A 26,432-nucleotide genomic window follows, 5' to 3' on the forward strand; every position below is an offset into this window, starting at 1 on the left:
AAAAAAAACCCAAAACAACAACAACAAAAACAGTTTCTTTAGGCTTCTAGCGCCAAGGAAAACCAAACCGTTCTAACGTTTCCCTTGGGGCAGGCTCAGACCACGGCTACAGGACAAACTGGACAGGCCTTATGGCGCTTATGTAGAAGTATGCAGACAAGAGGACACACCGGGTCAAGGCCCGCGGTACTTGTATGTGTCTGGCTGGCTCGAGTGGCTAAGGACAGCTCGCTCCGCGCTTGCGCAGTAGCTGCGTACCTCCTTCAGCCCGGCCCCGCCCTCCTCTTCCCCAGCCCGGCCGTCCGCGCAGAGCATTGTGGGACACAAACAAAGTGCCCCCAAACAGGCTGGAGTGAAACGAGCGGCTACGGCCCGCACGCGCGCTGCGGCGGCTCCCTCCCAGCCTCCCCTCCCCTCCCCTCAGTCCCTTTCCCCTTCCCACCCCGCCCGCGCCGGGCCAGCGCTAGCGGCCGCGCGCCCTCGGCAACCGCCCCCAACGGCCGCCCGCGCGTAGCGGGCTGGGCCCCTCGCTCCTCCTCTCAGGCCCACGGGCGCCGGGCGCTCCCGTCGCGCCTCGCACTCTCACACCTCGCGGGCGCGCTGGTGAGCGGCGCCGCCATGCGCGCCCAGTTCCAGGCTGCACACTGGCCTAGGCGCGGCGGCCCGAGATAGGGTCCCCTGAGCCTCCCGGGGGAGGAGAGGAGCCAGCCGCGCGCTCCGCCCCCTCCCCCCGGGTTGCCGGCGCCGCCGCCGCTGTCGCCACCGCCACCGCCACCTCGCCGTCTCAGTCTGGCGGGGAGGAGGAGGAGGAGGAGAAGGAGTAACAGGCCTCCGGACCCCCGCACCGCCCGCCGCAGGTAACGGAGGGAAGGGCCAGCAAGGGGAGGGAGGGAGGGAGACGGCGGGCCAACCCGGGAACCGACACCACGCGTCGCCCACCTGGACGCGGCGGGGAAAAGGAAACGTGGTTTGTCACTCTGATTCGTGCGAGGAAACACCCCACAAGGTCCCCTCATTGGTATTTAATCCGGGAGTCGGGAGCGGCTGGCCTTGGTCCCTGCGGACCTGAAGTAGTCACCCGGATCTTCCAGGGGAGCAGATTTGCAAGACAATCCGTCCAAAACCCAATGCAGTGCTGCTGGTGAGGTGTGTTGATACCCGCTCACCTGGTCTACCCGAGAGCCCCAGACCTGTTTGTTCCCTCCTCTCCTCGGCCGCCCCTCCCCTCCACGCCCGGTATTAGAACGCACTTTTCAAAGAAAAGAGGAAGAGAATGCAAACACACCTCTCCCCCCCCACCCCACCCCCCACCTACCTGAGGATATCTCTGTATCTGGTCATTTTACTGTCGGCCTTAAAAAAAAAAAAAAAAAAAAAAGGAGTTGCCTGTAAGTGAAATGACAACTAAGTTATTACTGATTAAAGGAAATTGTATCTGTTTGATTTTTTGTGAACCTTAACCGGATTCTATTGTAAACTGCGTTGTTCGTGTACTTTCTAGTAACTTACAGAATTTAAGACCAAAACTTATTTTTTAAATATATAAGCAGCATACTAATCTGTTGCGTGTGTTTATCGGGAAAAAATTCTTCCGCTTGTTAGAATTTTATGCGGAGATAAGTTAATACCAAAAGCAGACTACAATATAATAGATACCAGAAGCTGGGTAAAAATTTGATATTTACTTTTGCTTTCTTGATAATTTTTGGTTTAAAAAAATACTGTAGATCCTGATTTTTTTCCCTCCCATTCACTCTGATTTCCAGTTGATTTATAAAATTCATCTGTGTCTTTTGTAGTTTTCCACGTGGAATGTAAATGAGTGTTTTCTTATACTTTGTATATTTAATTACAAAAAAACAGATTTACTTTGCTGCAACAGTGTTTTGCTTTTTATATATGTAGTCTTAGTCTCAGAACCGGATGATGTAGATAATAACATTTTAATTTTATAGAAGAGACAGAAACTTAGTAACATTAATTGTAACACGTTCTAGGCTATGCAAGTAGTATGTTGACAATTGAACCCAGGTGTATTTCTGCTGTACTTCTCATGAGTGATATAATTTCTTTTATGGCCTCAAACTTTTCAGTTTCACAGAAGTTGTCCGAAAAAATACAGTGACCATATCAGTACCACATTCAGTGATCACCGGTTTTTCCTATATTGTATGTTTTGTTGTTGTGGCTGTTGCTGAGACAGCATGCCTTGTCCTCCTAAGTACTAGAATTAGATTTCTTCTTCCACCACCACGTTTGATTCTTTCTTTCTTTTCCTTTTTTTTTGGGGGGGGGGTTCGAGATAGGGTTTCTCTGTGTCTTTGGAGGCTGTCCTGGAACTAACTTGTAGACCAGGCTGGTCTGGAACTCACTGAGACACGCCTGCCTCTGCCTCCCGAGTGCTGGGACTAAAGGTGTGCACCAACACTGCCCAGCACGTTTGATTCTTAAATATTTCCTAAAAATACTAAGTAACGGTGCCCATCAAAATTTTTACATTCAAATTTCCTCAGTTGCTCCAAAGTATCTCCACAGGCTGTGATCAGTCAAGATTCATGAATTGCATTTGGTGACTATGTTTATTTAGTCATGTCTTTTTGTTGAAAAGGATAGTACCCAGACTATCTCCTTTTTCTCTTTTCTTTTCTTTTTTTTGTTTGTTTGTTTGTTTGTTTGTTTTTGCACTGAGCTGACCAAACCAGTTGCTTTGTAGAACATTTGAGCCAGTTTAGCCTTGACCTTGTCCACCTATAATAGTGTCATTTCATTTACTACTCTTTCTTTTTAACTGAGTTTGGTTCCAGACCAGACTGCTGATCGATGGTTGCATAAGGCCAAGGATATCCCAATATAGCCCAACACAAAGTTGTAAACTGAAAATATTAGGTTTTCGTGTGTGTAACTTGATTGATAGTACAGTTTCTTTGAGAGCTGTAAATAATAGTGTCAAAAGATTGGACATCCTTGGAACAAAGATTTAATTAGCTTAAAGTGAAAAACCTAATTTGGCAAGAATACTTAAATAGGTGATGCCCCGGACTTTGTATCGGAACACCACACAGTTGATGTTAAAGTGGTGGCTGCAAGGTCTTTTGTGAAGGTGTGGTTTAGCAGTTTGATTATATGTTACCTTAAGGTAGTAACTCTTTGACAGGAAGCAAGTAACTTGTTTCTGACTAAACTTTCCTTAGTGATTTTTAGCTCTTAAAATGAGTCTCTGAAAAGTTGAGATTTTTCTTTATTGGGTATGAACTAAATTTCTTCTTAAAATGCAGATTAAGTGCTTGATTTTATCACCTTGTTGATTTTTAGAGTAAAGAGCTAGGGTAACCATTACAGACTTGAGATTTGAGGGGATAATACCACCAGGGAGTTCATTCATTTTATAACCAACAAGGACCCTTTTTGAGGGCCACATTGTCACCAGTTTGGACATAGAAACTCTTTCTAACTGACTATAGTGTCTTTTGACACTTAGGCTCACCTCTATTCTGGAGCACATTCTGGTACAAGGTACCCTAGGCTGCTTTTGCTGTGCCATCTGCAAAGGGCTGTTTATCCTAGGAATCTTGGTCATTTCGATGAGAAATGGATTATATAAAAATATCTGAAAGTTTGGCATAACCATTGCTACCAGAGTATTACTGTTTCTAGACTTGTTTGAAAGGATAGAACTAAGAATTTATTTACTTAGACAGGGTCTCACTATAAAGTCCTGGCTGCTCTGGAACTCAAATCCTTCTCAGTCTCTCAGGTGCTGGGATTAAAGGTGTGGGCCAACACACCCAGCCGTTTTGCTTTTGTTTAATTGTGAGTTCATAGTGATAGATCCAATTCAAATTAGCAGGACAGACTTTTTCATCTTCCACTCTACTTTTAAGATTTTTGTTGTTGTTGTTGTTGTTTTTCGATACAGGGTTTTTTTGTAGCTTTGGAGCCTGTCCTGGATCGCTCTGTAGACTGGGCTAGCCTCAAACTCACTGAGATCTGCCTGCCCCTGCCTCCCAAATTCTGGGATTAAAGTCATGAGCCACCACCCAGCAGGAATTTTTTTTTTTTAAAGATTTAAACATTTTTATGTGTATCTGTGTTTTCCCTGCATATGTGTCTGTGTGCACCTGTTGCCCTCAGAGGCTGAAAGAGAGTGTTGGAGCTCCTGGAATTAGAGTTACAGTTGGTTGTGAGTTAACATATGGATACAGGGAACTGATCCTGGGTCCTGTGCATGGAAGCAAGTACTAAGTGCTAAGCCATCTCCAGCCCAGGATTTTAGTTTTGAATGTATAAAATATATACATAGTTCAGAATAATGTTGCAAAAACTGTGCCTTCAAAAACTTCACTTAAGAAAACTTGACTCAAGGGCCTAGATTGAGCCTGAGTACCATCAGAAATCAAAACCAAAACATTGGCTCAAGTGCCAGAGAGTTAGCAGTAGGGTAGGCTGAAGCCACATAGTACTACTTCGTTTGTTTGTTTGTTTAATTTTTTTTTGCCTTCTAAAAAATTAGACTATACATTTTCTAGTACTACTTTTGTTTTATAATTACATTCTGATTCCTTTGGCTAACCTTTGGAAATGTGTAGAGACGTAGATTTGAAGCTTGCTTTTGCAGGTGTCATATTTTAAGTAATAATTCATGAAAGAAAAACTCCCAACTTTTACTTGAAAAATGTTCTAGGGAATGGGTAAAGTGCTTGACATAGCAAGCATGAAGAACTGGGTTCAGATCTCTGGCACCAGTGTGTGAAAGGGTGGGAGCCCGGGATTTGGGGCATGGGTAGAGAGGTAGCAGAATCCTGAGACTTGCTAGACAGCCAGTTTAGCCAGTAGATGATCTCCAGGAAAGTGGTAGAGGAAGACTGACCTAGTACCTTCCTTACCCCCCACCCAAATCATCTTTAAAGCTAAATGTAATTGATAGAGGTTTTATTTACTTACTTTTGGAGACAGGGTTTCTCTGTGTAGCCCTGGCTATCCTGGAACTAGCTCTGTAAATCAGGCTGGCCTCAAACTCACAGAGATCCACCTGCCTCTGTTTTCCAGTACTGGGATTAAAGGTGTGAGCCACCACTGCCTGGCAAATATTTGCTTTTATACTTCACAACAAAAACTGGCATCCATAACCATCTGCAGACATAAAGGCCGTTTCAACACATGAAGATAACATTTTATTTAGATTAGATAAATTTGATAAAAATTCATAATTATGTGGTCTGAAATACTATGTTCACATAGTTTTCAGAGGGAGCAGTGGTTGTCTAAAGTAAGTATGTATAGCCATGCAGCAACTATTGTGATAGCTATGTGGGCTAATCTGAGTGTAATTTAGTAATTACAATTTGTTGTACTTTTCCTACACTAAATATTTTGAGAATTATCTCAAGGCTCATTTGAACATTTAGATATTGCTACTAGTATTTCGTTTTGCAAGTAAAGAAACTGATAGCTAGAAGAATTAAATGACATGTTTAAGATGTCATAGCTATTGAGTGGCAGACCCAGGTTTCAAATTCAAGTGTATTTTCAGAGTTAGCACTCTCCTACTTTCTGTACTTCACCACTGAGTGTAACAAGCCAAGACAATGAACTGATTTCCAGTACTATACATAAGGAACTACATGATTCACATTATACTATAGGAACACTGAAATTGTAGGCCAGAAATCACAAGTATTTGTCTTATCTATTATAAATCCTTAGATTTCCCCTTCTAAGAAATTTGGGAGTCCTGACCCTATGTCAAGAATTGCCTGTAGGATAAGATTTTATTAAAGGTATCAGAACTCAAGATGGATTGACAAAGTGGATAGGTTTTTGTTTGTTTTTTTAAGTATATTACAGAGTGTTGATAGGCATGACTATTTATTCAGCTATAAGTTTAGTTTTGGCTTTTTAAATTTTTCTGTACCTGAAAATTTCACAGTTGGGAGTGATTAAACATCAATTCTTATTAAAAACTAGTATTACTGGGGCTGTAGCTCTGGGTGCTGGCCTAGCAGGTGAGGTCTCTCTGCATTATGTAAATCGAGGTAGTGACAGGACTGAGCCTCTAATGCCAGCACTCCAGTGTTGGTAACAAGAGGATTAAGGTCATCCTAGACCTAAGACAATTTTGGTCACTCTGGGTTTTTGCATGAGGTCCTGTCTCATGCAATAAAGTTTGAGTTCTTCAAAATAAAACAAATAACTACCCCACACCACCAGTATTATGATAGTTAACACAGAGACCACCCAGTCACTGTACAAAGAATGAGAGAGGTGTGAAATACCCAGCCTTAAATGAGAGATGTATAGTACTACCTCCAGAGTTCAGGATCTTCTAGGAAGAGGGACAGGAAAATTGTAAGAGCAAGCCAAAGGTGGTGGTGGCTGACTTCAAGGAAATAGTACTTAATAGACACAACAGGGCAGCTGTTCATATAAACTCATGTTATAACAGCATGACCAAGACCTGCACAAGATCAGGCCAGACAAAAATCCCTGCATTGTGGGAATGGGTGTAACAGTCTTTCTCTGTCCTGCCAGCCAGCTACCAAATAATGACACGGAGACTTTTTATTCATTATGAAAGCTCAGCCTTGGCTTAGGCTTGCTCTTCTAACTAGCTCTTGTAACTTAAATTAACACATTTCTATTAATCTATGTGCTGCCATGTGGCTTGTGGCTTTTAACTCTCCTGCATGTCCTGCTTCCTCTGTGTCCAATTGGCAACTTCCCCTTTCATATTCCCAGAGTGCTCTGTCCAGAAGTCCTTCCTTGTCCTGCCTATACCCTATACCTGTTGGCAGTTTAGCTTTTTGTTAAACCAATCACAGTGAGATATCCTTAGAGTATAATCAAATATCTCTCACAACAAATGGGCAATGGAGGAGGTGTGCACAAAATCCCACCACAAGCTGAGGAGCTATTGATATTTGATAGTTTTTGGGAGAGAGGAAATAGGTTTTCTTTAATGTTAAGACTCCTGGTAGATTGGCCACACTATAGGGCAGGTCCCACACTGAAGAGTAAGTTGGGCAATGTAAACTGGAATAATGGAAAAGGGAGGAAAAAAACCTCAAAGTTAGGTGGATAAAGAATTGAGGATGGCTATGGAAGGATTTGGGGTAAATATGATTAAAATTTATGAAGTTCTCAAGGAATTAAAAATACTGTTTCTTTTTAAATCCCAGTATTGACAACTGTTTAAAAACCAATAAAATACAGTATCCCCCTGTGTCTTTGTGTACAAATAATCCTCTGAAATTTCTAGTAAATATTTAGTTTTTTATAAGATTTTAAAAAATTAGTGGATATGAGCATGTAAGCATAGGTAAGTGTAGTTAGAACTGGTTGTGAGCTACCTGACTCGGGTGGTAGAAGTTAAACTCAGGTTCTCAACCATTGAGCCATCTCTCCAGCCCCTTCCTAGACTTGTAAAGGGGGTTTCTTTGTTACTTAAGAGGCTCTTAATTATGTTCCTACAATTTTTAATACCCTTACAATTATTACATATATCAAAAGTAATTTCTCCCTGTGGTTTTCTGACATTTTGTAGAATGCAATTCATGTAATTTTATGGGGGTATTTTTGTTTTAAGTGCCTCTACATTCATTATGAAGCAAATAGTTCTTCCACTAAATAAGATTGATTAAAAATTGGGTTAAACTGAAAGTCTTGGTTGTTGGTATTCGTGATGGTTTGTTGAGATTGGGTTTTATTATGTAGTCTAGACTGTTTTGAAACTCAGTATGTATGCTAAGCTATTCATGAATTCCTGGCAGTTCTTCTACCTCAGTTGCCTCAGTGTTGGGATTGCAGGTGTTATACCACTATGCTTTAGTTTAGTCAATAGTGACTGCATGTATGTTTGCCTTTAAAAATACAAAGAAACATTAAATTTGTGTTATGCTCTTTTTTGAATGCTACAGTAGTTTCTTCATTTAATATTAGTGCCTCAGATGCCTTGGCCAGCAATTTTACTTACTCTGGAATAAATCCTGGTGCCTGAGAGGCCAGAAGTGGGTGTCAAATCCCCTAGAACTGGAATTATAGGCATTTGTGAGCATTGAAGTACAACTTCCAAAAAGGGCACCAGAGGTTGAGAACTAGAAATGCATATGTTGTATTTAAAGAATGAGGAACCAGAGTTTTGCTGAGGTAGAATTCATAATGTATAAAGGGAGAAGCGGAAGCCTAAAGCATCTAAAAGGAGAATGGAACAGAACAAAGATAGTAGATACATAGATAGATACATAGATAGATAGATAGATAGATAGATAGATAGATAGATAGATAGATAGATAGAGATGAGAGAGAGAGAGAGAGAGAGAGAGAGAGAGAGAGAGAGAGAGAGAGAGAGAGAGAGAGAGAGCGCGGGAGCGCCTAGCATCAGACATGAGTTGCTATTGCTATTACTGGCCTCATGACGTTTCTTTTTTCTTTCTTTTTTTTTTTTTGCATTCTGTGTATGTGTTCTGTGCATGTATGTATGTGTGTAGGTGTGCATGTGGAGTTCTAAGGACATTTAGAAGTTGGTTCTCTCTATTACCACTTGGGTTCTGAGAATTGATCTTGTGTCATCAGGTTTGAGGACAGGTGCCTTTATCCACTGTGCTATCTTGCCAGCCGTCATTTCTTCTAAGTCTCCATTTCCTTGCTAGTATAGTAGGAAATAATAATTCTCTTATGTTAATAATCTTGTTTCTTAAAAATCAGTATTAAATGTTCCAACATATGGAAGTGCTGCGAAGCACCAGAGATTAATAGTTGTTTAATGTGCTAAAGCATGAGCTAGCTATTAAGTATCTGGACTCCAGTGATTGTCTTATTTAAGTAACAATAGAGAGTTGAAGTTTGGGTAAACTCAACCAGTCAGGATAATACTGGCTTTGGGGGGCGGGGGGGGGGGTTCATTTAGTTGTTGTTTTTGTGTGTGAGACAGGTTCTCTCTGTAACCCTGGGTGTCCTGAAACTTGCTATGTAGACCAGCCTGGCCTGAAACTCACAAAAGTCCTTCTGTCTGTATCTCCTGAGCACTGAGATTAAAGGCTTGCACCATCATGCCCTGCTAGATACTGTTAAGTAGACTTAATGTACTTGCAGTAAAGAAAGGAGGGAATGGGTTTGATCTTAATGAACATGTGTTTAAAGAAAAAGAAATGTATTAATTTCTAGATTATCACAAACTACATAGTAATTTACAATCACATCTACTAATTCTTTACCATAGAAGTGTCATTAGTAAGCACAGATTAGGTAGGATAAAGGACATTGATGGGGAGGTATTTCTGCTTTTGTTTTGGTTGTGGCTTTCTGGGGACACTAAAGTGCTTTTGTAAGGCATGAGAATGGAAGTTGGATTTTGTAGCTGATCAGACACCTGATAGAAACAGCTTGAAGGAGGAAAAATTTATTTGGATTAAGGTTTGAGAGATTTAAACTGTTTCTATCAGGTAGGCATATGGAAATTCAACTCTGGAAGCCTTAAAATAAGAGAATTTTCATTTGGTTTTTTGTTGTTGTTTTGTTTTGTTTTTTCAAGATAGAATTTTTCTGTGTAGCAGTTCCAGCTGCTCTGGAACTCGATTTATAGACTAGACCTTGAAGTCACAGAAATTTGTCTGCCTGTGCCTCTGGAATCAAAGGCCTGCACCACCACTGCCCAGCTAAGAGAAAATTATTAAACTGCTTTCTCCTTTTGTTTCATCCAGGACCCGGCCTATGGCAGCGAACTCCCCACATTCAGGTTATACCTTTCCCCTAGTTAATACTCTCTAGAAACATCCGTACAGATACACTTAGAGAGGTATGCTTGGTACTTCTCAATCTAATCAAGTTGACAATCAAGATTAACCATCATGGGGCTGGAGAGATGACTCCCTAGTTAAGAGCACTTGTAGCTTTTCCTAAGTTAGATTTCTATTGTCATAACAGCAAGACCAAAACCAGCCTGGGGAGGAAAGGATTTATTTCTTCTTACAACCTCTCTCACAGTCTACCATTAAGGGAAGTCAGGGCAGAAACTCGAGCAGGAACCTAGAGGCAGGAACTGAAACATGGATATATATGGAAGCATAATGTTTACTGGCTCTTCCTCATGACTTGCTTGACCATAACCATCTGCCCAGGAATGGCATTACCCTCTGTGAGCTGTGGCGTCCATATCAATTACTAATCAAGAAAATGGCCCACACAAACTTGCCTATAGGCAACCTTGTAGAGGCATTATCTCATTTGTCTCATTTGTGGTTCTTCTTCCCAGATGACTATCTTGTGTCAGGTTGATAAAAAAACTAACCAGCACAGCCTTCGTGGAGGGGACCCAAGTTCTGTTCCATATCTACACCAGGAGGCTCACAACCATCTCTAATTCTGGTTTTAGGGAATCAGGCCTCTTTTGGGCTCCATGAGCACCTGCACACACATGGTGCACATACAGGGGTACACACACGTAAAATAAAATTTAAAAATAAATCTTAACAAAGATAAACTATCACTGACCATTTGAAGTGTCTATGGGATATCTATATGAGGATACTGATTTTATGTATTAGCAATCTTGAATTGAGTAGCTAAAACAATAAAGGCATTTGTTATTTCAAATAAGACAAATAAGCACTATAGTCATGCAGCTCTAGAGTTTTTATTTAGCAATTCAGTGACATCATACGCTTATGTTCTCACCTGTTTATTTTGTCATTCTTAGACTAGCTTCTTGATAGTTACAGGATGACTCCTGATTTGAGGTCTTAAATCCAGAGATGAACACTTAAAGGGCTTGTTTTGTACTGTACCCTCTTTTTTTTTGGCCAAGAGATTTAACTGAAGATCCTTAGCAGTTTTCAGTTTTCTTGGCCAGATAACCTTCTCTTGGCTAATATCTTTTACCTAAATTACATTTTATACGGCTCCAGTGAGAATCTGTTGATGTCTGTACCTCTGCCCAATAATACAAATATGCCCTTCCTTTGATATTTTAAGTGTTAAATGATATAACAAACTATTTGAGTACTTACCATGCCACACTAATTTACTGTTCATCAGGCACTGGTCAGTGGTTACTGTTGTCTGGGATCTCTAGAACTTCTAAGAATCCATGAGGTCAAAGCAATTTCATAACAGTATTTATTATTGTTATTAGTATCATCATCGTCATTATTTGGTTTTGGTTTTGTTTAGTTTTTCAAGACAGGGTTTCTCTGTGTAGCCCTGGCTGTCCTGGAACTTACTTTGTAGACAAGGCTAGAAGCTCAAACTCAGATTAGCCAACTTCAAAAGTGTGTGAGTGGTGACCACTGGCTCATAACAGTGTTTAGATGCTATTTATATCTTTTCTCTTTTTTTTTTTTTTTTCTTTTCTCAGATGTACAGTGGAGATTTCCAGAGCTGGGTGTGGTTGTACATACCTGTACTTATAGCATTTGGGAGCCTGGGCTACAGAGTAAGCACTAGCTTGGGCTAGAGTGAGACCTGCCTTCCAGAACAAAATCAAGCAACAATAAAAAAGCTATTCGAAACTCAGTGTAACAGCAGAGTGCAGCTGCAATGGAAGAATTCTACTAATTTCCAATAGCCAGAATCACACTTTTTGACCCACTCCCCCTTTTTTGTCTGAGAAAATATTTTTTAAAAATACTATTTTGTGAGTTGGGCAAGGTGGCACTCATCTTTAATCCCAGCACTTGAGAGGCAGAGAGAGATGAATCTGCAAATTCAAGGCCAGTGTGGTGTACATGACAAGTTCCAAGACAGCCAGAATTGGTTGCAAACCAAACAACAACAAAGTTCTTTTGTGTTCATATGTGATAGGCTGTTTTTTGTTTTGTGTAGCTTTGTAGCTCAGGCTGGCCAGATCCTCCTGCCTCTGCCTCCCAACTGCTGGGACTAAAGGCGTGAAGCCACCATCTCCCAGCAATAGGCTGGTTTTTAAATGAATTGGGTTATTTATTTATTTATTTTGTGTGAGTGTGGTGTGCCACAGTGTATATGCGCTAGTCAGATCAACTTTGCAGGAGTTACTTGTCTTCATCCACAAGGTGGCTCCTGGGGATGGAATTCAAGTTGTGTTTAGGGGTGGCAGCAAACACCTTACATGCTGAGCCCTCATGCCAACCCTGAATCCCCCCTTTTTTTAATTTACAAATTTTAATTTATAATATGGTTGGTGTTAGAAATATGCATTTTACATAAACTTAAGAGGGTAAAAAACAACAAAGCCTGAAATCTGACTGCTAGGTTAATGTAACCCTAGCAGCATACACCAAAGGTTTCTTGTTATTTTTCTTTGTCTTTTCTTAATTATCCTTAATTATCATGTAGATACCATGGCTTCATATGTTGTAAGGGTTTTTGACAGTATTTCAGTCATTCATGCTATTTAGTATTTGTCCCATTGACAGGGCAGCATGCTTACTTTCTCCCATTCTTTAGTGTTCCAGCTCTTCTTGTTTAATTTTTTAAAATTTTATTTGCATTGATGTTTTTCCTGAATGTATTCCTGTGTGGGGATGTCAGATCTTGGAGTTACAGACAGTTGATAGCTGCCATGTGGATGCTGGGAATTGAACCCTGGACCCCTGGAAGAACAGTCAGTGCTCTTAACTGCTGAGCCATCTTTCCACCCCCTTCTTTATTAATCTAGCTATTTCTCATTCATTTCAATCACAATGTCCTATCTTTATTAGCATTTTCAATATTTTTACTGGTTTTGTGCCTATCAAACATGGATTTTTTTTGTGTGTGTGAGCATCTCAAAACTAAGCACAGAACAAACCAGTGAAGATCTGAAAGCCAAGGATTAAATGACATCATAAGTTCATTGTTATTGGTTGGTTATGCTAGCATATATATGTAGTCCAAACTCAGAAAATTGAGACTGAAGGTCTACCAGGTAGATGTTCAAGGCCAGCCTGGGCTATATAGTGAGTACCAAGCTAGATAGAGGCTACATAACAAGACTGTGCCCCAGACAACATTTTGTTATTTCTTAGTAGTGGACACAGTTACCACTCTTGCTGTGGGAAATGACTTTATCATTAAACATAAATAGAAGATGGTCTTTAATCTGTCTAGATTTGGCTGTAAAGGAAAATAATCTGAGGGATGCTTTCCAGGTTTTGGTAGGTTGGGTTGGGGAATTAAAAATGAAGACAGTCTCCTTTATCAACAGCTTGACTTTTGCAGTTCAAGCTACTCATGATAAGCTTAACACTTTGAAGAGAGAGACCAGGTTTACATAACTTTCATTATGTATATTGTTATAATTGTACTACATAGTTATTGTGGTTCATTCTTTCAGGTTAGGTCTGAATAATAGGGGTATGGGTCAGTACTATTACTATACATGGCTTCAGGGATCCATTGGGGCTACTGTAGCCTCAAATAGGAGGAAACTGTTGTCTTAGATTTTAAGCTATAAGTGGCTTGGTAGTTGAAGACACCCATCAGTAGCAGAGCTGATGCCTGTAATTCTAGAAGAGGCTAAGACAGAAAAATCATACATTAGAACCAGTCTGGAACTCATAGCAAGCCTTGTCTCAAAAAAAAGGGGGGGGGGGTACGAAGAAAAATTCTACAACAGAATGTTAGCTCAGTTTCAGATACTGAATTTGAAATGTAGCAAATATATTCAGGTGGAATTATCAAGCACTCTTCACTTGTCACTAGAAGCCCCATAATTAAAGTTCAGGAAGGATGTTGGAGATTTGAGATTGATTCAATCAGACATAGTAGTTAAATCTACCATTGTTTCCTCATTGCTGTACCGCATCTCTGTGTGTGTGTACTGTGTGCTAGGAATGGGATACTTTACATATACTCATTTAATTCCTATACCTATTTAAGTCATCCAGCATCTTTGGTAGTAATACAGTGATGAGTCAGCTCCCCCTCCCACCCCCCAATTACAAAGCTCTTGGTTTTTGTTTTTTGGGGTTTTTTGTTTGTTTGTTTTTTTGTTTTTTTTTTTTTAACTGGGCATTGAATCTAGGTGATTCGTGCACAGCGAACACTTTATCATTGAATATAGCCTCAACCCATTTTTACATTCTTTGTTTTTGTTTTGTTTTGTTTTTGTTTTGTTGTTGTTGTTGTCGTTTTGAGACGGGGTTTCTCTGTGTAACAGCCCTAACTGTCCTGTAACTCGCTCTGTAGACCAGGCTGGCTTCAAATTCACAGAGATTCACCAGCCTCTGCCTCCCTAGTGCTGGGATTAAAGACAATCGCCACCACCATTTGGCCCCATTTTTACTTTTATTTTAACACAGGGTCTCATTAATTGCCCAGGTTGTCCTTGAACATTCTGTAACTCAAGTAGGCCTCAAACCTGTGATCCTCCTGCCTTTTCCTCCTGACTAATTTAATAGGAAGTGAAGGAGTCTTACTACATTTTGGGCACTACAAAAAGACTATATTTTCTTAAATTAATGTATTAAAAGACGGTACATTTATTCTTACATCAGTCTTCTGTAGTTTAAATAGATATCAGGGATGTCTGTCCATTGCAGATATAGAATTAGAAATCTTAATTATAATTGAAGAATAGCTATGATTTAAGGTACGTACAGTTTATTGGGGAGACTTGAGAAAATAGGTTTCTAAGAAAATAACTGAAGTTAGATCCAGTAGATAATACCTTGGCCCTTGTAGCTAGGTCCCAGAACCTGACTGGGAGCTAAGATGATGAAGACAGACACAGTAATGTAAATCCAGAATCAGGTGAGTTGTGTGATCAGATGGAGACATGTCAGCAGCTGGTTTCACAGTGCATTCATAATATATAGGATGGTTGAGAAGGCAGGTTAGTTAATCTCTGTAGGGGAACAGTCAGAATGGAAGACAAGGAAACTGCAGTACATACTTTTTGTATGTGCTGCTTAACAAAAGGTCAACCATTTGTCAATATTCCTGCTTGGACCATGAGTCTAAGGCATTGGAGACCTTGAGTTAGCCATGCTTCTATCATGAATACTCATTTACAAAGGTGTATACTCACTCTCCAAAAGTGGTATGAGCCTGTTGTAGTCCAGCTACTAGGATTGCTAAAGCAGCATAATCTCTGGAGCCACTTTTTTTTTTTTTTTTTTTTTTTGAGACAGGGTCTAGCTATATAGCCATTTCTTAGTCCTGCTCAGCCTCATGAGTGCTGGGATTATAGGCATGTATTACTATGCCAGCCCAAGCCCAGGAGTTCAAGGACAGATTTAGCAATAAATAAGACCCAATATTTAAAACAAAATTGAAAGTGTTAAAGAGTTGACTTGGTAGTTAAGAGCATTTGTTTTTATAGAGAACCCAGGTTCAATTTCTAATACCCACATGGCAGTGCAGGGCAGTCTATAACTCCAAGGGATCTAACACCCTCTTCAGACCTCTCTGGGAACCAGGCATTCATTTGGTGCACTTAATATACAAGCAAACAAGACACTCATACACATAAAATTTTTAAAAATTTAAAAAAATCTTTTTAAATAATTTGGAGCCGAGCAGAGGTGGTTGCACGCCTTTAATCCCAGCACACAGGAGGCCAGCCTAGTCTACAAAGCTACATAGAGAAACCGTGTCTCAAACAATAATAATAATAATAATAATAATAATAATAATAATAATAATTGCTTTTTTTAGACAAGGTTTCTCTATGTAGCCCTGGCTGTCCTGGAACTTTGTAGACCAGGCTGGCCTCACTCAGAGATCCACCTGCTTCTGCCTCTCTGCACCACCACCACAGGATCAAAATTTTCTTTCAAACTAAATCTCCAGTCTCTTTTGTTGTTTATATACCATTTTGTTATAGGACTTGACTGACTTTGCAACAGTTTGACAATTTTAAAAGATAGTATTACAAGTCACCAGAGGAACTGCTTTCTTTCTGTATAAAAACAGTTTGATACTTTGGGGAGAGTTGATTGTGAGTTCTAGAAAGAAAAGATTTCTATTAACAGTTGTCCTGGGACTGGGAAGGTAGCTCAGTGGTGGTAGAATGTTTGCCCTAATATACAGGAGGCCCTGGTGATTCGTCATCTGAACTAGTCTTAATAATAAAAACCTGGAGTCAGATAATAAAAACCTGGAGTCAAAGATTAGAGTGAAAGATCAGATTAGCCGAGCAGCCAGCCACTAGAGAGACTTCTTACCTCTAGCAATCCTCTGTCGGAAATGGCTGAGCTCCTGTCTGTGCTCTGCCTTATCACTCCCTGTCTCCTGTCTGTACAGATCTCCAGGCCTCTATGGTTAATTAGTGGCTAGCTCCACTCTGTTCTTCAGGCAAGCTTTGTTTGTCAGAACACAAAATATCACCCTGGGTTCTACTCCTAAGATTAGACACCCCATGCCATGGGTATCTAAGGAAAAAGGTGGTTGTTCCTTTATAGACAGTTATTTTTATTATTGACAATTGCAAGTTACAGAAAAGAGTACTTGTGTATTAGTTATTATTAAAATACCATGACCAAAAGCAACTTTAGGAAGAGTTTCATTTTAGTTTTGGTTCCAGGGGGGAAAGTCCTTAATGGTAGGTAGGTAGGGGTGAGTGAGTGTGTGTATCTGTGTCCAAGCTCCAATAATCCTGTCTCTGCCTCGTGTGTGTGTGTGTGTGTGTGTGTGTGTGTGTGTGTGTGTGTGTGTGTGTGTGTGAGAGAGAGAGAGAGAGAGAGAGAGAGAGAGAGAGAGAGAGAGAGAGAGAGAGAGAGAGACCAAGCTCCAGTAATCCTCCTGTGTCTGCCTCTACTCTCCCCAAACTCTGGGGTACTTACAGAGACACTCAACTTCCCCCCAGTTCCCATCATAGCTGCTCGGGATCTGAATTCAGGTAAGGTCCCAACCTGCTGAGTCAGTTTTCCCAGCCCTCAGGTTCTAGTTGTAATTCTTGAGTTTTGTACAAAGCTGTGGATTGCAGAAACCAAGTTATCTTCCGGTTCTGCTAAATTACTAATTTAGCTAAGCTTTCTGGATTTTAGCATAAGTATCTGGCAATTGATAAATGTTTAACTAAACATGTTTTCTGAACTATTTTTTTCATGTCTAAAATTCGAATTCCTTCATTCTGTTTGTGAGTGCTATGAAAAAATATTTTTTAGTGCTTTCTTGTATGAGCACATCTGCATGCCATGGTACATGTATAGAGGTCAGAATCCAAACTTGGGTGTTGGTTCTTGCCCTCTGCCTAGTTTGAGATGGTCTCTGTGAATTCCAGGCTAGCTAGCCTACAAGCTTCTTGCCTTACCATCAGAGTGCTGACATTATGTGCACCACCCTATCCACTTTTTTTTTTTTTTTTTTTTGGATGGTTCCAGGGATGCAAACTTAGGTCATCTGGTAGCAAGTACTTTTATATATTGAGCTGTCTACCTGGGTCAAGCAGTTTTTGTTTTTCCATCTTAATCTTTTTTTTTTTTTAAGATTTATTTATTTTGTATACGGTGTTCTGCCTGCATGTATGCCTGCATGCCAGAAGAGAGGGCATCAGCTCTCATTACAGATGGCTGTGAGCCACCATGTGGTTTCTGGGAATTGAACTCAGGACCTCTGGAAGAGCAGTCAGTGCTCTTAACCTCTGAGCCATCTCTCCAGCCCCCATCTTAATCTTTTTAATCTTAAAATAACATTTAAGCTGTGAATACTAATATCTATATGATACATGAAAATCAAAGTTCCAATGTCACATTGACTGGACATAAATTAATCTAGAGCAGCAATTCTTAACCTGTGGATCACAATCCCTTTGGGGTATCAAAATGATCCTTTCACAAGGGTTGTATATCAGATATTTACATTGTGATTTGTAACAGTAGCAAAATTACAGTTATGAAGTAGCAACAAAAGTAATTTTATGGTTGTGGGGGTCACCACAACATGAAGAACTATATTAAAGGGTCACAGCATTAGGAAGGTTGAGAATCACTGATCTAGAGGCTCATAGAATATTTCTGTTATCAAAGCAGAATGATTCTCTGTAGTTGTCTGTATTGGCAGATTAGTGATTTCCAGAGTAGCTATTTGAAGTCCTGTTCTTGTTCAGTTTAGTCAAAGTCTTCAAATGAGTTAGGTCTTATCAAAACTTTTGTGGTTGTCATCTGTTAATCAGTTGTAACTAAATTAGAGCTTCAAGAATTGGGTTTCATCACAGCACTTGGGAGGCAGAGGCACATGATCTCTGTGCGTTCTAGGCCAACCTGTGTGATGATATTTTGTTTATTATCTAACAAATAAAGCTTACCTGAAGATTAGAGAGCAAAGCTAGCCACACTAGTTTAGCCGTAGAGGCCTGGCAGTGGTGGTACACACCTTTAATCCCAGCACACTGGAGACAGAGGCAGACAAATCTCTGTGAATTCAAGGCCACCCTGGACTACATGAGATTGAATCTTTCTAAAAGGGAAACAGCTCCTACAAAGGTGATCCCAGCCAGCACTTGGGATCATATGCCTTTAATTCCAGCACTAGGGGGATGGAGACAGGAGTGATATGGCTGGGCAGAAAGAGGAATATAAGGTGGGAGTGGACAACAGAGAGATGCAGTCTGAGGAGCAGTGCAGTCTAATCAGTCTGAGGACAGTATCGCCCCTTTGGTCTGAGCATTGGTAGAGATAAGAGCTCTTTACTGGCTGGCTGCTGCTTTGCTTCTCTGTTCTTCAGCATTAACCCACTACTTGACTCTAGGTTTTATTATTATTATTGTTTTTATTATTTATTTATTTATTAATTTATTTATTGGTTTTTCGAGACAGGGTTTCTCTGTGTAGCTTTGGAGCCTATCCTGGCACTCGCTCTAGAGACCAGGCTGACCTCGAACTCACAGAGATCTGCCTGCCTCTGCCTCCCGAGTGTTGGGATTAAAGGTGTGTGCCACCAACGCTCGGCTCTCTAGGTTTTATTATTAAGACCTATTAGAACTCTTGCTACAAGCCTGGCTTACAAATCCAGTTCCAGGACAGATAGGGTTGTCAAACAGAGAAACCCTGTCTCAAAAACAAAGCAAAACAACAACAACAACAAAATTGGGCTTCCTAGCTTAATTTTTTTAAAGAACCATTACTAATGTATAGTATCATTAATAGACGATCAGTTATTGACATGTTTATGGTTATTAGAATTCTAGTTTTTTGGTATGAGATGATTATTATTATTTTGCAGTTCAGGGGTTTCAATTCAGGGTCTTGCACATGTTAAGGAAGCACTGTATGTACAGTGTAGCTGGGCTACATCCCAGCTCTTGCTATGTGGATCAGCTGTCTCTGACTCCTGAGTACTGAAGTTAAAGCATAGCCTGAATTTAAAAAATAAATTTTATGGTTTAATGTGTATGGGTGTTTTGCCTGCATGAGTATATGGAGGCCGGAAGAGGATGTTGGATCACCTGGAACTGCAGTTACACATGGTTGTTAGCCACTATGTGGGTGCTAGGAATCAAATCCAGGTCCTCTACAAGAGCACAAATGTTCCTGGCTGGAACTCATTCTGCACTCTGTAAACCAGGCTGTCAAACTTACTACACAAGTTTGACAATCTCAATGCCATCTCTGGAACCCATGTAGACATAGCTAGAGAGAACTGACTTTACAAAGCTGTCCTCTTAACCTCGGTAAGCATGCCTTCCCACACATAATATGCACACATAAGATAATACATTGCTTTAAGGAAAACTTTGGTGCCAGATATGGTAGTGCATGTCTTTAATTCTAGCACTGGGCTGGGATGTGTGATAATGAGAATTTAAGTGGTTTAAATGTACTTACTTTCTTACACTTTGTAAAATTATTTGGGTATAGCCGTGCTGTTATTTACTTTTGTTCCCTGAAATTTTGGGGGTGTGTCGTGTCCCCACCACCACCACAGAGTTTTTTGTTTTTGTATTTTTGTTGTTGTTTTGGTTGTTTTTTGTTTGTTTGTTTGTTTTTTTTTTTTTTTTTTTAAATAGCCCTGGCTGTCTTGGAATTAGCTCTGTAGACCAGTCTGTCCTCCTACTCACAGAGATCTGCCTGCCTCTGCCTCTACCTCCTGAGTGCTGGCAGCACCTGGCCCCTGAAGTTTTAAAAGTAGGTAAAAATGGTTCCACTTATGCTGAGTATGGTGGAGCACACCTTACTCCCAGCCCTGGAGGACAGGGCAGGCAGATCATTGAGTTCCAGGGCTACACAGAGAAACCTTATCTAAGGCGTAGAGGGAGATGGGGGTGCACTATTTTTTTTTAATTTATTTATTATGTATACAGTCTTCTGCCAGCATGCCAGCAGAGGCACCAGATCTCATTCAAGGTGGTTGTGAGCCACCATGTGGTTGCCGGGAATTGAACTCAGGACCTCTGGAAGAACAGTCAGTGCTCTTAACCACTAATCTCCAGCCCGGGGGGGGGGGGGTGCACTATTTATATAAAGATGTGAACATACTGAAGTCATTGGGCTGTATATTTAAAACTTTTGTCAGAATGACATTTGTTATGCTATCAGTGCAAGTTTTTAAAAACAGCCTTGCCCATGGAAGTATATCACATATTTGAAAATCATATATGTCATGGCTAAAATAATTAAAATATAGACAAGACTAGTAACTTGGAAAAGAAAGAAATGTGAACTGTTTAAAGTAGCCTGTTCTGAAAATGCAGTAAAATGTTAGGATTTGATGTTTGGGTGAACTCAGTCAAGTATATTAGAAGGAATGCAAGGTCATTCAAAACACCTTCCTAAAGATTCTAAATTTGAGAAAATCTCATTAATGGGTAAAATAAATGTGATACACCCACAGTGTTGTAGTATTACTGAGTCTTAGCAGGAAAAGTTTGATGAGCTATAGTGTGGATCAATCATGAGAACATTAGGCAGCTAATCATCACTTAAAAATCTTGAATTGTGCTGGGTGGTGGTAGCACATGCTTTTAAACCCAGCATTTGGGAGGCAGAGGCAGGCTGATCTCTGAGTTCGAGACCAGCCTGGTCTGCAGAGTGAGTTCCAGGATGGCTAGACTACATAGAGAAAACCTTGTCCCCAAAAATAAATAAATAAATAAACAAATAAATAAATAAATAAAATAAGGAAGGAAAAGAACAAAGAAAATCTTGAATTGTAAACTTAGAAACTAGGAAAGTGTTTTCTAGGATCCAGGAGTAGAGAGGACTGAAGAGTCCCTGTTTAATAGTACTGAGTTCCGGTTTGAAATGGCGAAAACGATAGTGATTATTGTCTCTAAGAAGTGTAAATGTACTTTATACTACTGAAATGTAGACCACTCTTAGTGTAAATTTTATGTAAGCAGCAAGTCCTCTTGAAGACAAGGCATATCTCCAGCCCCAAGGGACAGTTTTCTCTTTTTTTTTTTTTATTACTTCTTCAAACATGCTGCTTTTTACTAGTGTTTTGGATTTGTCTTTTTCATCTTGGTTGCATGAGTCCATCCATTTCTTTTAGGTTTTTCAATTGTAATTTAAGTTTTTAGGTTCTAATGCTTTTTTAAAAATGTAATTGAACTCCATTGTACTGCTTCCCTTTTCATCTCTTTCTTAATTGTAATTAAAGTCCTCTCCCCCTCCCCCCAGGGTTTCTCTGTGGCTTTGGGTTTCCCTGTGGCTTTGGAGGCTGTCCTGGAACTAGCTCTTGTAGACCAAGCTGGTCTTGTAGAGTTCTCTCTTTTAGTTAGGTTTTTGGATCTTGCTAACTTTCTTAAATTTATTTATTTACTTTTATTCTTGAGACAGGGTCTTTACATAACTCTGGCTGTCCTGGAGCTTACTATGTAGACCAGTCTGGCCTCAAACTCCTATAGATCTGGCTGCCTCTTCAACTGCTGGGATTAAAGACATTCACCACCCTGCCTGGCTCTTAATCTTCACTTTCTTTTGATTAGTTTGCCTATGGGTTTTTGGATCTTGTAAATCTTTTCAAAGAACCGATTACTGGCCTGATCTTTACTTGAGTTTTTATTATTATTACTATTAAACTATTTATATTTTTTGTATGTGTGCTCTGCACATATACCTGCATGCCAAAAAAGGGCATTAGATCCTATTGTAGATGTTTGTGAGCCACCATGTGGTTGCTGGGTATTGAACTCAGGACCTCTAGAAGACCAATCAGCGCTCTTAACCTTTGAGCCATCTCTCCAGCTCTGGGTTTCTATTATTATTGTTTTTACAAGGCTCTTGGAACACTAAATTGTTTATTTGAAGTCACTCTGCTTCTTAAAAATATTTTATTCTGTGTCAGGGAGGAGCACAGAATTGTCCCATGTATGTAGAGGCCCAAGGAGAGTATATAGAGTTAGTTCTCCTCTTCCACCTTTTTGTGGGTTCTGGAGACTAGATTCACTTATCAGACTTAGCAGCAAGCACATTCCTTACTGACCCATCTTTTTACCCATGAGCCATTTCAATAGACACCACTGGGTTTTGTGGATTTTTAAAATGGAGTCACTTGTGTGAATTTCCTTCTGTAGCACAGTTTTCATGGTATCCTATAGGTACTGGTTTTCATTTCCATTCACTTCTAAGCATTTCAAATAAACCTTCCCCTCAAACTGTGAGCCAAAATAAATCCTCTCTTTAGTTGCTTTTTGTTAGACATTCCATACAGAGAAAAACAAACAAACAAAAAAACCCCAAAAAACTAGTACAGCACATTGGTACCAAGAAGTATGGCTGTTATGTAGTACACCTGACCATGTGGCATGTGGTTCTTGGGTATTTGGAACTGGTTTGCAGGAGAAATGTGGAAGAGTTTGGAATTTGGGACTAGATAATTGCTACAATGCAGAAATTAATGTGCCATTCTGGTTGGAGTTTGGGGAACTAGAATACTAAGAGAAACATAAGGTGTGGACACTCAACTCTTGAAGTTTCAGAGGGGAGTAAGGACTATTGGGAAGTGAGCTAGATACCATTCAGGTTATATTGGTGCATGAGAATGGCAGGGTGTGGGGTGGTGCAGTGTGGTCAGCCTTCATTGTGACTGTGGCCTGAAAAATTTAGTGAGGCTGAATTTTAAAGTAATGGGTATATGTGTGGCGAAAATTTCAAAGCAAGGGTGCCATTCAGAGTGTATGTCATGGCTACTTGATCACTGCTGTTACTCGGGTCTAAAGAGACAGAAAAGGCAAAAAGGTATTGAAATTGGGCAGTTTAGCATGGTAAGGAGCCACATGCAGGTTTAAAGTTGTAAGCAAGGATGATGCTGCAAAAGAAGCCCTAACTGTACCAAATACAGTCACTCCTCCCCCCACATACACACAGATAAAAGAAGCTGTAACTGTTAACTAAATTAGCTCTCTTAAAGAGAAACTTCTGCTCTGCACTGGGAGAGTAGGAAAAGGGCCCTGAGGATAAGATCCCACCCAAAGGCTCCAACTTACGAAAATTCACATATATTTGATATGAAAGGAGAGAACCTGAAGTGAGGATGCAGTTGAAGGTGTTTTCTGCCTGCAGACAACTACCCAGAAAACTAAATTTGCAGATTCAGCTAGCAGTTCTAAAGCTGTGATCCAAGGGACCAGGCTCCATCCCAGACTAGCAATAGAGATTGGGAGCATCCATGTGGTACTGATTTTGCAGGCATGAAAGATCAAAGAGTTGAGTGGGTTGTAGAAGCATGCTTCAGGGAGCTGCTGAGGTTGAGCAATGTCAGAGTCCTTGAAAGGATCCCCTGTATCAAGGTGTGAAGGTGAGTGAAACCTAAGTTACAGTGGTGACTCCAGTATATTAAAGATGTCAGAACTTTGAGATATCTAAATAGAAGAAGAAAAGGAAAAAAAAAAAATCTGCAACTACATCATAGACCTGGCCAAAGAGAGAAGTTGTAAGTGTTCCACTGGCAGCAGGGCTGGAGGACTGGGCTACCCAAGCTCTTTGGAGCCCAAAGGAGTCTACAGATTTCAGATGCCAAACATGGAGCTACAGGATATAATATTGACCTCACTGAGCTTCAGTCTTGCTTTAACTCAATCTTACCTTACTACACTCCTATTCCTCCATTTTGGAATAGGAATGTTTATTCTGTGCCCTTGTAAAGAAACTGTAAAAGAAACTTTTTTCTTTTTCTCTTCTGTGACTCCAGACAGGATCCAAGAAGGAGGTGTACAGTCTCCTCCAGGGGTTTTTTGGAGAGTTCCTTTACCCTTCTGTGTTAGCCTCTTAAAGTACCTTGACAACCTTAAAAGGGCACAGGAAAGGGCGGTAACTTTTCTTAATGTTATAAGGGTTCACAGTTAAGAGATTGCCTTGAGGCTAAGAAGAAAGAGCTTTGAATGTTAGGTTTTTTAACACTGTTGGGACTAGTATAAACTATGGGAATTTTTGGAGTTAGTCACTGCATTTTGCACATAGCCCTAAGGCTATGGAAGCCATAGTTGGAATATTTATTGTAGTTCTTCATTTCTATTTCATCACAGTAATGAGAAAAGTAACTAATATGGTCTGTTCGACCCATGGTTCCCTTTAACTCTTTACATTTTGTCAGAATGACCCATGTGTAGATGAGAATGAGCTATTGAAATCATCTACTATTATTATATTGAGATCAATTTGTCTTCTAGTAGTATTTATGAAATTGGGTGCGCCAATATTCAGTGTATATGTGTTTAGAATTGTAATGTCCTGTTGGATTATTTACTCCGAGGAGCTTTTTATTTAATGTGTTTTTCATATGTAGTATTTATTTTTTTATTGAATTTGTCTGTCATATCTTGTATTGGCTTTCTTATTTCACTTAGGTATTTTCTTTGAATTTCTTCAAAGATTTACTGTGTCTTTGAATATATTTTATTGTTCTTTGCAATTTCATCTAATTTACTGTCACTGGATGCCAATGGATTAGTAACTTTGGGGGAATTTCATTGCATTACTTTTTCTTGTTTTTCATATGACTATCAAGGTTATTTCATTGACTGGAATTTGTATCAGCTATATTCAGTCAGTTGAAATGTTCAAGTAGGGTTAGATTGTAGATGAGTTGAGATGTGATTCAGAAGTTACAGCCGCAGTCCAAGTGCTTGGTGTTTCATGTGTATCTCTTCCAGTGTAGAATTTTAAATGCAGGAACAACCACAGCTCCTGACGATTCCTGTTATGCAATTGCTGTACAGTAGCACATCCCACCCTCCTCCCCCTCCTTTTTTTTTTTCTTTTTCTTTTTTTTTTTTTTTTGAGAGTAAAGGAACAAGGATAAGGATAGTATGAAGTACAATAAATAGGACTTCAGTCACTAAGATTCATAATGGGAGAAAGAGGGGTGAATGTGGGGATGAGGGTAAAAGTATTAGATTTGAAAAAAATCAAAATGGGGAAAAGGCTTGGAGAGAAACCTTAAGATCCTGTTAGGGTCTACAAATTTTAGAGGTTGTTAAAGCTATCGACGTTTTGGTTCAGAAATAAAAGATGAATAGGTTAAGAATGTGAATGCATATGAAATCAGCATAGGAAGACTAGAGTACCTAACTGTAGACTGAACAGAACAATCCTGAAACCTGTCCAATCAATTTATGTTAAAGCAGGGTTATTATGAGATATGGAAGAGTGACGTTTAGAGTATTTTTTTAAGATTTTATTTATTTATTATGTATACAACATTCTGCTTCCATGTATATCTGCACACCAGAAGAGGTCACCAGGTCTCATAACGGATGATTGTGAGCCACCATGTAGTTGCTGGGAATTGAACTCAGGACCTCTGGAAGAGCAGTCAGTGCTCTTAACCTCTGAGCCATCTCTCCAGCCCCTAGAGTATTTTTTTTAAAAAAGACAAACATAAGAGTAATAAACCAAAAAATAGTGATAAATCAAGAGACAAAGTATAATAGTAGATTAAAATTTTTCGCATCAGTATTCTTCCTTGAGGATGAGTTTGGAATTATGGAAGGTGTTCAGTTTGCAATTCTAGTTCAAACCCATTAAACTGGATTTGGGATTTGTACTGCACCCAGGTAGTTGAGACCAGTTAGGCTTTCAAGTGAGTTTCTGACACAGATGTACTGATTGAGTATGTGATTCTGTTTCCTCCTTGGTGCCCTCTGGGTGGTGAAGTCAGGGCCAGGCATGAGCAAGAAAGAATCTTGTTAAGAGTAACTAACTCACCTCAGTCCCAGCTTCCACACCAGGACATGTGTGTGGAGCCCAGGGTCCTCAACAGCCCTTGGTTCTGCTGCAGCTCTGTCCTTGAGTGTTCTCTGTATAAAGCTGCCCTGTGGGGGAAAAGGAAGCTTAAGTCCTTGTCTGGGGATCCTCAGAGACTTTCCAATCTCCACACTTGACTCCAGCCTCTTGGGTGTCCAGCTTCACAACCTCAGTAGACATTCAGCCCTTGCTTATGCAGCAGCTGACTTTACAGCGTTGATATGTGTAAGGAAAGGCACTACTCCAGCAGTTTTTACTGCCCTCGTTGGAGCTTCTTAGTTTAGTCAAATTCAGATTTACATCCACCCCTGCCTGCATTCCATGGAGATCTCACCCAGTCTAATAAATTAGTTGATA

General features: G+C 40.1%; 1 protein-coding gene and 1 non-coding gene across 5 annotated transcripts in view; one reads left to right on the forward strand and one right to left on the reverse strand.

Moving 5' to 3' along the window:
• The first annotated feature begins 352 nt into the window (after positions 1 to 352).
• Positions 353 to 26,432, forward strand: part of Zbtb44 (zinc finger and BTB domain containing 44) — a 58,887-nt gene continuing 32,807 nt past the window's right edge. Inside the window, exon 1 of one of the 4 annotated variants that reach the window (XM_027411737.2) lies at positions 353 to 857. The gene's annotated coding sequence lies outside the window, so the exon portion shown is untranslated. The remainder of the gene's footprint in view (positions 858 to 26,432) is intronic. The other 3 variants (XM_027411738.2, XM_027411736.2, XM_027411739.2) reach the window with 3 other exon arrangements.
• LOC113835317 lies at positions 24,008 to 24,129 on the reverse strand. The gene has a single exon (XR_003484761.1). It is a non-coding gene; the product is annotated as a small nucleolar RNA SNORA26 (small nucleolar RNA).

This window comes from Cricetulus griseus, chromosome 4 (genome assembly GCF_003668045.3).
Source record: "Cricetulus griseus strain 17A/GY chromosome 4, alternate assembly CriGri-PICRH-1.0, whole genome shotgun sequence".
NCBI classification, from domain to species: domain Eukaryota; kingdom Metazoa; phylum Chordata; class Mammalia; order Rodentia; family Cricetidae; genus Cricetulus; species Cricetulus griseus.